General features: G+C 37.5%; 1 protein-coding gene across 1 annotated transcript in view; it reads left to right on the top strand.

Moving 5' to 3' along the window:
- SYT1 (synaptotagmin 1) overlaps positions 1–15,848 on the top strand; it is a 538,616-nt gene that overhangs the window by 327,871 nt on the left and 194,897 nt on the right. The gene's annotated exons all lie outside the window — the stretch shown is intronic.

Genomic DNA, 15,848 nt, shown 5'->3' with positions numbered 1-15,848 from the left:
AATGGTGGGTAAATTCACCTAACTTCACCTAAGCTGATATGGTTCACTCCCTCATACCAGGAAAATGAAGTATCTATTTATAAAAATTTTATAAGTATATATCCTAAAAACAATCAAATTTCTACCATACTGGGGTAGGGATTGAGACTTTGTGCTGAATATTGCAAATACATACATGAATAAGACCCTATCCCAAAACTCAAGGGGCTCAGAGGCTGGTAGGAAAAATACATACATAAGCAGACAATCATGACATAATTCTAGAAATGCAATAAAAATGCACTAAAGTCCTCATTTTTTCCCTTTTCCAACATAAAGTAGAGGAGTCTTTTTACATATTGAAGAAAAGGGGGGGTGTTTTCATCAGAAGTATAGACAGGATTTCTGTTCCTGGTGGCTTATTAACCACAGAGATTATTTATGCTTACTTCCAAAAGCTATTGAAATGGTAGAAAAGATATGAAAAGAAAGGGGTGAAGTATATAAAACTCTGGGCAACATGAGAGTACATTAATAAATCAGAAGTTGAGACACTTCCAGAGGATAGAAGGCATTTCACAGTAATCGATCAAGACAGATCTGAGAAAACTGTAATCCAGAAGTACTTGATGAAAATACAGTCCAGAGAGAGGAACCATTTTCCCCAGCCGGCCCTAGATATTTTAACAAATTGATCCAGCACTTTTGCCTAGAGAGTAATTGCAATGGAGTAATTTATTAGTGGAGAATTGCCAGCTCACAGCTGGGCAACCGACTCTAGTTTACACAGAGGTAAATAAGGCCACTTGGAATGCACGCTGAGTAATGCGGGGAGAAGTCTGGGAACGGTTTAGGACCAAAACAGAAGCAGAGCCAGGTATTCTGAATCTCAAAAGGATATTAAGAAGAACAGGAATAGCCCCTCTGTCAGAAATAAAACATGGTCCACTCCCAGAGGAATGCCTTCGTCACCTTGATAACGAGGTCACTCCTAGCCTACCTGCTGCCCAGGCATCTGTAAGAGAAGCCTGGTCATCAGTACACTCCAACCAGGTGCACTGAGCTCCCGGTCAACCCCTCTATTCAGAGGAGAGGCTAACAGGAAGAGACTTGCCCAGTTTTGGAGAAATCCATAGCAGTCCCTAATACTAATCAACACAAGGTTCAAACACAGACATTCTGGCTTCAGAGCCTATGCTCTCATCTAGCACATAACTGGTCTAGATACGCATTGGCCCAGTATACCTAACTTAGTAACAGAACCTGCCCCCCACACCTATGTCATATTTCCAATTATTGAAGGGAATTTTTTTAGTGTCAGGCAAATATCCAATTGGTGAAACAGCTACCTATACAGATATTGAAAAGGTAAAAAAATCAAGGAAATGTATCTTGGAACCAGAGCATTACCACATGGACCAGCCATTATTCCATGAAGTCATCCTTAGATCCGATCCTGGCTCTTTCTGATTCTCAAAACTTTTAATTTCTGAAGCAGCAGGACCTCTAGAAGCCGCATGGTATTCGGGCTAATGTTCTTACAGCTGTATTGGAATTGCTAGTGCTAGGAAAGGGTGATTCCCATATATGTACGACTTGGAAATTGGGGCTTCTAAATGGGTGCCTAACTCTCAGTGTCCTATAACACCTTGCCAGGGCCACAGAGCTTCAGAAATTTTAACCAGTTTGACACAGAATCCTGAAAAATTCCTTTGGTAGCAGCTGCCCTTTTATTGAAAATTTGATAAATCTGAACTATATATTTAGATCCTACTCCATAGAGAAAGGGGAACAACCTCCATCGAGAAACAGAACAAAAATTTTTCATTTCTTTCTGAGTCTAATTGATATTACTATGGGAGCAGAGGGTGGAGAGGTAAACAGAAAAATGTGGCCATATTCCAGGATCTGGCCTTCAAAGTGATAGACTTAGAAAATGATTTTGAAAGTTATCTTTCAGTGTGACTCACACTAACCAATTCACAAGAGACTAATGTATAAACTAGAATGCCAATATTTGTTCAGGGACTAGATATCTAGGCATGTCTTACCTGTACATTCTTTCCTAGCAGAGAAATCTGCATGCAAATAATACTATGTTAACTTCATGAATCAGAGCAGGAGAAGCTCCTTGCATCTAGCTCTGTAATAGGGATATATCAATATTTGCTACAGGAACAAGATGATGATGCTGACCATCATCATCATCATCAACACTGCATTAAAACAATTGTTATCAACTACCACTGAGTGCCTGCAATGTGCTTATTCACATTTTATCTAATTTCATAATAAATATATAAGTTGTATACTATTATCCTTTTTAACAGGTGAGGAAACACTGGCTCAGAATGCAAGTAATGTGCTCTTGTTTTCACAGCTAAAAAAGGCAAGAGACAGAACTGAGATCCCTCTCAAACTGGCCATCCTAGAGCTCATGTGTGCTCACAAGGTCCTTAACAGTACCACTTACCTTGTGAAAGTCTCCTCTTCCCTGGATGGATTTTATCTCTTTTTTTTTTAACACCCTAATTCCTACATTTCATTATGAATTATTTTTCCTTTAGGTATGTTGTTATTACTTTCACCTGTGTAGCTTTAAAGTTTCTCGTAGAGCTATATTTTGCCTGTTCTTTCTGCCTCTAGCCCTGATAATTCTGTGATTTGAAGTTGCTGTTGTAGAAATCCTTCTCATATTTCAGTTTGATTTTATAATTTTACTCCGTTAATTTTAGTGGTGCTCTGCTGGCATTCCTACCTTTTCTTTCTTTGTTAGGCACAAAACTTTCACACGGTCCTTTTGGTTTGGGGGTTTTTTGGTTGCGTTCTTTCTCCCTGATTTTGTCTTTGATGCCAAAGCCCCTGAGTGATTTCTACAATCAAAATCTTCAGTAAACAAGTGGAATGATATTAAGTCATATCTCCTATTTGATTCTATATTTCACCTTCTAGAATACAAGGTGACTTTTAGTTGATTGAAATCAACACTCATATTTTATTCATGCTATCAGTATACTTTTATCTTAGTAAAAGTGTTGGTTTATCTGTAATATGATATTCAGTGATGAATCAGTAAGAGTGTGCCCTCACTCTGAAATGTCTCCTTAGTCAGTTGGATATTAATTGCGATTCAGCTATTGCTATTACCTGTTTTAAGGAAAAGCAGTTGCATATTAATGGCGTGGAAGAAAAAAAGTTTGGCTAAATATAAACATTTTCTCCCAGTAAATGCATCATCGTTTATAACCAGATTGATGAAATGAAACATGTAGTTGTAACCATCAATGATCTTGAGCTACACAATGGGGCAAGTTGCAAATCTTCCCTGTACCTGTTGTTTCACAGTAAGGTAGAGATGCTTTCTACTTAAGAATATTAAAAAATTGTGGTAATATGGCATTCTGAGAGTAAAGGTCATCCAACAACTTTCAAAGAGGAAGATGGGCCATTCAGGTCAAGTACTTTAGATTACTTTTCAGTTTTCTTTCAATATGTCATAATATCAAATTATTCCTATGTTTGGAAAAAAGCCTAAAGAGATAAGACTCCCTACAGAATGACTTTTTTTTTTTTTTTTTTTTTTTTTGCGGTACGCGGGCCTCTCACTGTTGTGACCTCTCCCGTTGCGGAGCACAGGCTCCGGACGCGCAGGCTCAGCGGCCATGGCTCACGGGCCCAGCCGCTCCGCGGCATGTGGGATCTTCCCGGACTGGGGCACGAACCCGCGTCCCCTGCATCGGCAGGCGGATTCTCAACCACTGCGCCACCAGGGAGGCCCCAGAATGACTTTATTTTGATGCAATTATACTGTCTGTAATTACTAAATCTACAATGTAAAGGCAGTTTGACTCCATATATTGCTGTCATTAAGCCAGAATGCCTGTTTATTATGCAAACGAGAGGGTATTTACAGATTGTGCTTTTGCTGAACTCTTTCTTTGAAGACCTAAAATGTAAACTGCTATATATTCATCTGTCTTATCATTGAGCCACTCAAATGGGAATGGCATGAAGTCCAATTGTTGGCCAAATGTAAGTTTAAACAAAATAAAGCCTACAGATACTGATTTTTATCAAAGTCATATTTTTCACAGTGATGCTTAAATGTGAGATGAGGAGAAGCCAAAGAAAAGGAATCCACTAAGAAATGCTTGGAGAGTGTGCCATGTAAACGACATAATAGGGTACCTGCCTCTCAAATATCCTTTCCAAGTGTTTGGCTCCCCCGATTTACTTCCAAAGTGCTCCAAGTGGATGAAGGCACAGTTGTACAATGTCCAGTCACTCACACGTTTTGATTAATTATGGACACATTAAAAGGTAGAGCATTTAATTTGAATACAATGTACAAAATTAGAACCTTACCTAAACCTTTTAAATCTTCTAAATTAGATAGAACCAATCATGAAGCCAATTTTCTGGTATTCTGAATAAATTCAATTTGTATTAATCTAGCACTTTAGGATGCTGGGCAATGATCTTCACCATAATTCATAGGGTGTAGGGAAGATACAGCTCTGTTCTGAATAGGAGAAAATGTAATGAGTGTCTCATAGACTTATTGAGCATCAAAAATTAGGGGTCATGGGCTTCCCTGGCGGCGCAGCGGTTGAGAGTCCGCCTGCCGATGCAGGGAACACGGGTTCGTGCCCCGGTCGGGAAGATCCTACATGCCACGGAGCGGCTGGGCCCGTGAGCCATGGCCACTGAGCCTGCGCGTCCGGAGCCTGTGCTCCACAGCGGGAGAGGCCACAACAGTGAGAGGCCCGCGTACCGCGAAAAAAAACAAAAAAAACTAGGGGTCAAATGCACACACAGGTAAAGGGTATTAGCAAGCAGCCAATAAATACCCTTTTCTACTACTATGCTAGGCATAGCATAATAGAAAATAAGCCGATAGAAACAATTTTATTTTTGTTATTGTGGAGATCATATTATAAAGTATTTGTGTATGCTAGCTTTTGACTGCAGGCAACACCAAATGCAACACAAAATGGATTAAACCGTAAGAAACACTTATCTCCCATTGCAAGAAGTTCCCAGGCGTGGTGGTTGTACGGCTAAACAGTACAGCAACTCAAACCATCTTCAGGGTCATGATTACTCCCAACTTTCAGCTCCTTTATCCATAAAACACCAGCCTCTCCTTCACTGAACAGTTCTCTCATGATCACAACACAGGTACAGGCAGTTCTAGCTGCCACACACAAATATAACACCAACCAGCAGAAGAGAAATCACTTCCTGTGTATGTATTTTCAAGAGTTAGAAAAACTTTCCCAGACATCAGCCAGCAGACTTCCTCTTATACACAACAGGCCCAAACTGGATCACATGGCAGTGCTCAAACCAACCATTGGGAAGAAGTATGGGATTACCAGGACTGACATATAGACTAATAAAATTTACCCATGAGTGGGGGATAAGGAGTAGTAGTTGCTTATCTAAAAATGCATATCTAAAAATATGGCGTATCTGAAATCAGAAGGAAGGAATAGCTGTTAGGTAAGCAACTGACCTACGATCTTGCTTATTATTTTTTTGTAAATTGTATATATTGTTCATTCAAGTCTCCTGTCACCAAATTAGTTCATCAGCACACAACAGAAGGTCGAATTCAGGAAGAATAAGCCAAATCACTTTTTATACTTCATATCTGATATATTTAGCATGTAAACTTAGACTTCAGGCCCAACTATACTCAGATATTTAAATCCTGGTGGTTTTCTACCTGGTGTGTTCTCTCAGTTCAGTCTTTCATAATCATTTCTGCTAAAGCATATAACACATTGGATTTTAACCATCTGTATGCATCTGTATGTATTCATTTATTAACGAGGCAGAATTCCACGGGCCCTGGAGCCAGCTTGTTTCAATTCAAATCCTCTCTTCAGCACTTACTAGCTGTGCAACCTTTGGTAAGTTTCCTTATCTATGAACGACAGATAGTACTGCCTGACTCATGGGTTTATTTTGTGAGCATTAAATGAGCTTCTACGTTTCAAGCTCTTATTTTATTCATTTACTGTTTTTAACTGGAAATTGCAGAAATTTCCGTCATATTTAACAATCTGAACTGTGTATAGACTGATTTTAAAGTTTTGCTTCCCTGTGTGACAAAACAATGACAGTTTGCACACCGTTTGATAAAAGAGGGCCTTGAGTCGCAAGCTTACATTTTCTCTCAAGTGCCTGTAGCTCAGAAACAGCAAGAGTTCAGAGCTGGGTTTCAGCAAAGCAATGGAGAATGGGAATTCCAAATGATTATTCTGTTGCTGCTATAGAAAACATTTTGACAGTCAGTTTGCTTGATCCAGCTAACCTGTACCACTTCCCAAACTGCCAAAAGCATCTAGTTTTATCTTACTGTACAAAAGAACAAAACTGTACAGAAGAGGTAACTTCAATTAATATCGTACACAATGACATTGTTGATGAAAACTATGCTAAACTGATCCATGTAAGATTTCCATTCCATCTCTAGGTTTTCATATCTACCGGTTTTATCAAAAAATAAAAAAGGGAGACTTTGACACTGTATCATTTTAAAAATGCTACAAAATGCACTTGAAGTCTTTATAATGCATCTGAAAAAGCTCTTTTGCAATCTTTTCTTGATCATGACCCTGCCATTCTTACCAAAATCTTGGGAGGCCCTTTAAAGCTATACAATTTCTCCAATATTGAGTGGTGCTTTGAAAATAAATTACAGTTTTTGAAACTGCATTAGTAGAGAAATGGGTGTACAATAAATGGATTACTAGAAAAACAATGTTAAATTTGTGAATTTATTATTAAATGCTTTTAGAAACATCTCTGATATCCCAGTTTCCAAGATTTCTTTCCCTATTATAGGTGGGAAATTTTCAATTTGTCTAAGAACTCTTGCTTTTCTGTATCATTATCACAGTATTTCAGTACTTGGGTCTTGACTTGGATATGTTTTGTTTCCATTCTTTTATTCTCTATATTATAGGTCTAAGGGGGGAAATAATCTAGCAATGAATATAGTTTTCATTTGGCTCAGAGATTCATTTTTACTTTAGCTAGTTCTTCTGAAATTTATGTTGACTATAATTGCTGAATATAATTGCGGTGACTGATCTTCTGGGAATGAGAAACTCAGTTTGTTTAAAATTTTATACAGTCTATTACTTTATAATACATTATTTGTAAACAATGCTCGTGCTTTCTCTTCATTCTTTAGGAAATCTCTATTTCATGTACTCTAAGAAACCACTAATTACAGGATGCAGCATGATTTTATATACCACTAAGAAAAAAATGCTGCAAATTAAACTATGTCCAAAAACGGTTTCCTATCACTTGAATTTTTATTTTGTACTTATTGAAAGGTCATTGACTTACTTAGATTTTATTTTGTGTCATTTTTGTGCATACAAACGAGGAAAATAAAAGAGATGGGTTAATAACTTGCAAAGATTTCTAAATCTGTCCTCAATTCATAGTTGATGATGCCCATCTTTTCTTACAGACCATTTTCCTTTGGGCCATCAATAGTGTTCGATAAAGCATCTCTTTAAATATTGTTCCATTAGTGCTTCTAAAGCCTTCCAAGCTGTTTGACTCCCATTCTGCTAGTTTTCAGTGTATAAGCTTACAGTAGAAAGCTTCAGACACAGCCAGGATTCTGATCCCTTCCTCAAATGGCCTTTAAATGATTTGTTACTGGGATATCAATAGGAATAAGAAGACAGTTGAGTGTGCACAGGCCTGGCTGACAGTGATAGTGAGATGCCATATGTTATAAGACAAATAAATCCTCATTTCAGAGGTGTAAAAACATGGGGGAAAATGTAATGTGGAAAAAAAATGTATTCAGAGTCGAATGTTTTAATCTCTCCAATATCATTGAGTCACCATGGCATTTTTCTAAACCTACACAATAGGGGTCTCACATCACTCTACATCATCAGTTCTTTCACTTCACACACATACCCAGTTATGAATGCAGAGCAGACTTAGTAACAGAATTCACCACCTCTGGCTATAAATTCAGATATTCCAGGAACAACTAAGCCTAGTGAACCCACACAGGTTTTACTTCTAATCGTGCTTTCTTGATTACAAGGTACAGATACTCAGATTACTATCAATATTAGTATTGCAAGATACTACGTACTGAAACTCAGAACTGAAAACCAAGCCAAAGGAAGCAGGACAGCCAGAGGGATGCGGCTGCCATGGTGGTCACAGATTTGAGCCCTGGGATCAGCTGCATTTGGGGCCCTGGTCCCCCCACTTATTAACTCTGTGACAATGAGCATGTTTCTTCTCTTCTCTACGCTTCAGTTTCTTTAGGGTATTTCATAGCTTCCATTCCTGAAGGAGAGAATCTTATTGGCCTCACTCACCTTTTCATGCTAAACAGTGTCATTGGCCTCAGGCCAGCATCTAAGTGAGGTGCCCTTCAATCAGGTACTCATACCTCCTTAAATCTGCTGTGCCCATGGCTCTTGGGGGGCGATCATGCAATCTACATGGACTCTTTTCCATCATTAGAGTCTGTAAGCAGGACAATTTCAGTGGAAAGGGGCTATGGGTGGGCATTCACATCTTAAGTACATCTCCCACCACCATCTACAGGATCCACAGTCAGATCTCTCCTCAGAAAAAAAGAAAAAACAGTTGAAAAAAATTTTTAATAGATACAAAGAATTTTGAACAAATTGGACCAGCTTGGAAATAAGCCCTAGTAATAATGACACTTTTGCCAAAGTACATTATTATTTTTTTAAACAATGAAAATTAGAGTAAGACAGGAAAATAACTGAGTTCTTATTATTGCCAGTGTCCTTCCACCTTTAAGGAAGAGAAATCTTGAGGAACTGCTTTTGCTTGTCTTGGGGAGACAGGAATGGAAGGGGGTAAACACTGGACAATCTGGAAAACTAAATTGTATAAGATAAAAATAGGAAATAATTCACACTGAAAATATGAAAACCAGAAGTTGGTAGTCCATTCCAAAGTCTAGTAGGAGTAGCTGACCATTTAAAAGTTTGACCTCTGGTTTTTAATACAAATGTTGCTATTCTGCTCTTTGGAGCCCCTAACATATGTACCCCTCTCTGCTTACTCCTTTTGGACCCAGATTTCCTAATTCCTGGTCCTACGGTTTACTTCTTATACATGCTTTGTCACCTGCTCCCTGGCGATCAGAGTAGTGTTTCCAGTTATCTAACTATGTCAGGAAGGTAACTGTGAGTTGTAATTTACCACTATTGGTGTCAAGAGATGCCATCCTGGGGTCTGTTTGAGTTTCCATAATGGCAGGAAAAGGCAGCCAGGAGAAACTCAGGGGCTGTCTCAATGGTGTGAATTGGCATCTTACTCTCCTTTTCACTGACTCCACACAAGGCGCAGCACTCAGGAGACACACATAACAGGCATCAAGTACCCAGTACATGATAAGTAAGACATAGCAGTAAATAAGTATGGTTCTCCCCTTCGGAGGAAGAAAAGAAACTAAGAAAGAAAGAAAAGACAAAACTAAGGAGAGCAGGAGGATGTCGATTGGAGAGGAGAGACGGGGGCGGGGGTGGGGGCAGAAAGATAGGAGAAGGAAAACCAACATAGCTGTAGGAGGCTGCAGAGAGCCAGGCTTGGAAGAAGGGACAGAGAACACATAACAGCACCTTCTATGGGGCCAGGAATGGGAGACCATGGTGATGGTTTCCATGGGCGTTTACTTATTTCCAAGCTCATCAAGTTGTACACATTAAATATGTACAGTTTTTGTATATCAACCATACCCCAGTCATTCAGTATCTCCTAAGGGATTCTTAGGAGATGCAGCTGGTGAGTGTTCAGTACTCCTCCCTCCTCACATTTTTCCAAAGACACCTTCAGCATAATAACCTCTACACCTCTTCAGGGTTTGTACTGTGATATTTGTAGGACTGGGGAGGAATGTTGATGCTTTTTGCAAAGTAAAGCTAAGCAGGCCCATTTGTATTTGATTTGCAAAGGCATCTGTGAGAGATACTGGCTGAGAACCATACTCTTAAGCAGAATTCTCGCTGCACCTCTTTAGGAGACTTTTGTGATGAGATAAAGGGGTAAAATCTGGAGGTACCTACATCTATTTTGAATCAATAGATTGCAGATAAAGGGCTCAGGAGCCTGTATGTTTTATGGTTTCATAAAGGTAGGCTACGTGCTATGCTTCCATTTGCTCCAAGGTCTGATAAACAACCTTTCATCTCTCTCCATTTTACTGGGACTAACACCAGAAGTCAGCTTTCTCCTGCCATGACAGGGACCATACAATCTCTGGCTGTCCTCCTACTTCCAGCAAGAGAAACTATCTAAACCAAAGAGACGCTACACCTCAAGCCTGACATTGCAACATTTGCAAACTCATAGAGGATTTTGATCATGCTGCTAGAGTTCACTAACTGCCTAAGGATCCTTGGGTTTGGAAAGAATTTAAATGAAACTTTTGACAGTGTTGTTTTTTTTCCCCCAAAAATCTTTCAGAGTGGGTATCATAGGTGGGATTCCCAGGGAAGCTGCTCTAAGTCAGAGGTAGCTTACTGGGGAATGCTTTTCATGTAACGGGGTGGAGAAAGCAAGGTTTAGGCAAGATGCAGTTACCACAACCTTCAGCTGATCCTACAGGGGTCTTCAGAGATTAACCAAATTAAGGCAGGGGGACGTGCCTTTACACCAGCATCCTAGTCATTGCATGGGGGCCGTCCCTGGGGAAGTGGGTTTAACCTTGGACAAAGCAGTTCCCTTTAACCAAGGGTGACTCTTTAGGAGAGACTCCTCAGCTGTGAGCTGTCAGAGGGCCCTGAGACTGAGGGCCTCATTCCTGAAAGGGAGGGAAGGAGGCACAGGGCATCTTCTTAGGGTTTTCACCTACACTTACAGAAGGTCAAGGGAAATTCTGATGGAATAAAATGACTACATTCTGCCCTTCATCTCAAAAATACTTTATAACACATTCTGTGATATCTCCTGGACTCTGTAATAATTTCTGCAAGAATTACTTTCAGTTTGGGGCATTTCTGCATTCAAAGACTTTTTCTTAGTAATAATATATTCTTCAATATTTCTTTGACCTTCTTCTCCTGTTTGCTCTTTAATTTTGCATGCTATTATGATAAAGTACAATGCTTAAATAGAGATGGAAATAGTTCTTTCAACAAAAATCATTATGTGTATGCAGTATGATAGACTGTCTCACTGTAAAATCCAAGAAATCCATATCAATTTATGGACCTAGAGACAGACATAATTAAAGTCCTCCTAAGTAGAATAAATGTAAGGGACAGAGGGAAGTTGTCATGGCAACAAAAAATCCTGATTTTCCTCATTTTATACCACAAATGTATTAACTTTTATGATACCTTAAAATTTCTTCTACATTCTGTTTTAACCAGTGGCCATTTTGCATATTATATTTGCTAGATATGCAGCTGAATCCTTCTTTCTTGCAGTTTAGCTTTTTACATTACATTGTAAAGTTTGGTGTTTTTTTTTAATCTGGTATTGAGAAATCTCTTTCTGGAAGGTATAGTTTTCTCAAGAGCAAAACAGTTTTAAAGGCCTTTTCTTCTGTGTAATTTTAAATAATTCAGGTTTATAATATACTGACAATATAAACATATGGGAAAAAAACAGAGTATCCTATCACAAGGTTGACATTTTTAAGTGTATCTTTCCAACCTCTTTTATACAAAAGATCTTATCTAGAGAAATTGGACATACTTTCTATAATGTCTCATAATTTGCATTTTCATCTAATTCTCTAATGTATTTCCAGGTTTGTAAATGTTTATCTTTAAAATAATTCTAATAACATTATTTTATGGATTACCACAATTTAAGTCTCTCTGTTAGGTAGTTTCTGGTCTTCTAATACTATAAATAATTACTACAAACATCCTTATATTAAATGAATTCTCTACTGTGAATTCCTAGAAAAAGAATGAGTGCTTCTACAGCTTTTAACATGTTCTCTTACTTTGGCCTCGATAAAGTATTTTTCAAAACTATGGTCTTTACCCATTGCCAAGTTTTTTGTATCCTCACCTTCACATCTATATTTATCCTCATTTACAATTAATATATATTAACTTTCAGTTTTTTGACTATTTGTTAAATTAAACACTTTTTTTTTTTTTGGTAGGAGGGATTTTCATTTCTTTCTTTTAGAATTGCTTGCTTGTGTCCTTTGTACCCAACCTTCTTCTAGGCGGGAATTTATTTTTCTATTCAATAATATTTCTCTTGGCACATTCAAGATGTTAAATTCCATTTTAACAAACTCAATGACTATACCTCAAAATTAAGCAGTCCCTTTCCTATTAGTAAGATGACTTGTATTTTCTATTTACTGCTAAACCAATTCAAAAGAAAATCATAAATACCTTTCCAGTGCTGATTTAATTGTTTCATAATACTTAAATGTTATTACTGGAATAGACTAGTGGAAGGAACTGTGGATCAGGCTAAATCTGTGTAGAACAAATCGCTTAACCTCTCCACAACCATTTTTTTTCCCTGTAAAATATGATAAGTTATTTTTCAGGGTTGTAATGAGAATTGAGGATATTATACTTGAATATCAATGCCAGCATTTTGGCACATAGTAGGTTCTTAATAAATGGCATCTTTAGTTTTTCTTAGCCTCATTTAATGTTATTGTATCTTAACAGGTCCCTTAGCATAGTGATTTTCCAAACTGTAGGTCACAAACCAATAGTTGTTTGTGAAACTAATAAATATAACGAGAATTTTTTACTAAAACAGAATAGAATGGAATGTATCAGAATATCTCACACATAGTAAGGGCAAGTTTCTTTATGTGAAATGTGTTCCATATTTAACATATAGGGGGAGAGTGTGTATACTGGAGCACAATACAATGTACTTCTTACTAAGGGTCATAGTCCAAAACTTCTTCAAAAAACCCACTATTTTATTAGATTTTAGTCTCATAGCGTACAAGTCCCTTATACTAGTAGCTAGGACACCTAGGTTCAAATCTCAACTCCACTAATTACTGCTATCTATCTTTGAACCAATTGCATAACTTCTGTATGCCTTAGTCTCCTCACCTGTAAAATGGGTGCTAATTATACCTATCTCATGGGAATGGTGTGAGAACTCTATGATTTCATATATCTCAGCCACTTAGCAGATCCTCAATAACTGTTGGCTGTTTTTTGTCAAGACTTGAGTAGAACATAAATTTTTTTACTAAATAAACAAGCAATGCCACCTGCACTAAAGTACATAAGAGAGTATAAAGTCATCACATTAGTCAGGACTGAATAATAAGCTAGTTTTTCCACCTGCAAAATGATGCTTCTTGATAAGCATCTTATTTCCATAAATATGCATTTTCGAGAGCCATGTAACTGTTCTTAGTTTTGTTATTTACAAACACTATCTCTCAAAATATAAAGGAATGAAAATAAATTCAACAATTGGTCTTTCTTTGTCAGTATAGTAGATCCTTAATTGCCCATTATATCTTTATAATTTGTGAAAGACCTCTAATTTCACAGTGGTATACATTAAGTAAAAGAAGCACTGTCTGTATATTTCTTACATAATCTTTTCTTGATTTTTAAAACAATCAGAAATGGTAGGGATAATATCATTGGCTAGTAAGTTCCAAGTTTATAGATTTTACCTTTTTTTTTTTTTTTTTTTTGCGGTATGCGGGCCTCTCACTCTTGTGGCCTCTCCCATTGCGGAGCACAGGCTCCAGACGCGTAGGCTCAGCGGCCATGGCTCACGGGCCCAGCCGCTCCGCAGCATGTGGGATCTTCCCGGACCGGGGCACGAACCCATGTCCCCTGCATCAGCAGGCGGACTCTAAACCACTGCACCACCAGGGAAGCCCTAGATTTTACCTTCTTTTGATAAAACACCTTGCAAGCTGTACCTTATGTCTGAAGAGAATTCTTTCTGGAAATTATAGAAACATTCTTTGCTTCCTTCACAACAACAACAAAAATACTGCTTAAGCTTCAAGTGCCTTTTCTAAATGTTGACTCTGTTTAATAAAAGCCTCATTTTTCCCAAAGCCTTTAGATCATTCAACTTATATATACAAATGTTTTATATATATTACGAAATAAATAAATACGAAAATATTTATTTATATATATAAATATATATATTTATATATATGCCGAAATAAATAAATATGAAAATATTTAACAATCCAAGAGAAAGGACCCAAACATCTCCGAGCACAAAAGCTATAAACAACTGTGTAGCCCGTTGGAGGGAGCAGCCGAACGTCAGGCTTATCCCAGCAATGATATCCCACTTCCAGAACATGACAGAAATTGAGCTGAAACAGACAATATACCTTTAATTTAATGATGACACTGTTGTATTTAGCTATTCTATTTAGCACAATCACTTCCTTTAAATCCCACAGCAAACCATAATTCCTCAAATATCCTCAGCTATCCTGTGGAGATAAGTAATGATAATCACATCTGGTGATTCTCATAGCAGAGGAACAAATTCATTTTTTAATACACACAGATATTTTATGCATATGTATGTGTTTGTGAGTGTGTAGTTGTAGTCTTGCTAAGTTACATGAAATACGAGTGAAGGCATCATCAATATCAATAGCTTCATCTAGGTTGTGCGAACAGTACTCCAGATTTTTGCAGGGAGACAAGAGCCAAAGCTAAACAGAATCAGAAAATCAGGGAAAGCTTCTGGAAAGTGACCCTGAGTTAGAAAAAATAAAATTTTTTCACAGTCTGGAAAAGTCTGAGCTGCCAAATGCTATTAGGGAGGGATAGATCAATCAATCGATTGATCAATTAATCAACAGAAGGAACAAACTTGCATGCCAGACATTGTGCTAAATTCTTTGCATGGATTAAAACCTTACATACTTGGTATGATTACTCTCCTTTTACAAATGAAGAAACTCAAGAACAGAGAAGCCCTGAACCCCTATCTGTCTAATTCTACCCCTTAGGATTGTATTAGTGGCTACTACTGAAAAATTCAAAGCTTTGAAAAGAGAACTAATCTATTATAAAATTTGATTATCTATGTGTCTCAGCCTCATCCTTGATCTCCTTTCAGGAGACCCAAAATCTCTAGATTTTGATTAAGATTTTAATAAATCCCATACATTGGAGATTATTCTACTTTCACTAAGTATGTAAGTAGGCGTAATTAATGCACAGAAGGTTTGAATTCTATAAAAATCCTTTATCTGCTTGCTCGTTACTTCCATTTCTTTGCAACTCAGAAGGGCTTTATGGGTCCATCAACTTTCCTGCTGAGACTGTGAAGTTAGGCCCAGGCCTATTTGTATTTATCTATTTCTGCCCCAAATCATGTCCACTCTCACCAGCACAGTCTGAAAACTTACATCACACAGTAAAAGTATTTAAGTCCAGAATACGTTTAGATTGGAGAATATGACTTCATTTGTACCCCTTTAGAAGACCTCCCTTACATTTATACAGCACTTCACAGGTACTAAGAAAAATCTAGGCAGGGCAGGTTTTGATTCTTCCTATTTCAAAAGATGTATTAATTAAGAAGTTTAATGCCTTGTCAAACTTCATTTAGCTAGTGAAGAAAACTAGAACTGTTTTCTGTATTCAAGGCTAAGATTTTTTCACTGACTACCTTAAGGATTCATTTTTTTAAATATTTTGAAGATTTTTAAATAATTGAATAAATAATTTATATTATTAATTATATAATTCAATAATATAATCAAACTAAATAAACTGAAATAATTAAAGTCATGTTTTATCATCAGCACCTTAGTCTATATAGTCAATCATGCCACATTTACAGTGGCTTCAAAAATTCAGCGTAAGCTGGGACAAAGTGAGAGA

This window comes from Tursiops truncatus, chromosome 11 (assembly GCF_011762595.2).
Source record: "Tursiops truncatus isolate mTurTru1 chromosome 11, mTurTru1.mat.Y, whole genome shotgun sequence".
Classification (NCBI taxonomy): domain Eukaryota; kingdom Metazoa; phylum Chordata; class Mammalia; order Artiodactyla; family Delphinidae; genus Tursiops; species Tursiops truncatus.
Note: the sequence above shows the minus strand (reverse complement) of the source record. Positions and strands in the feature narration are given on the sequence as shown.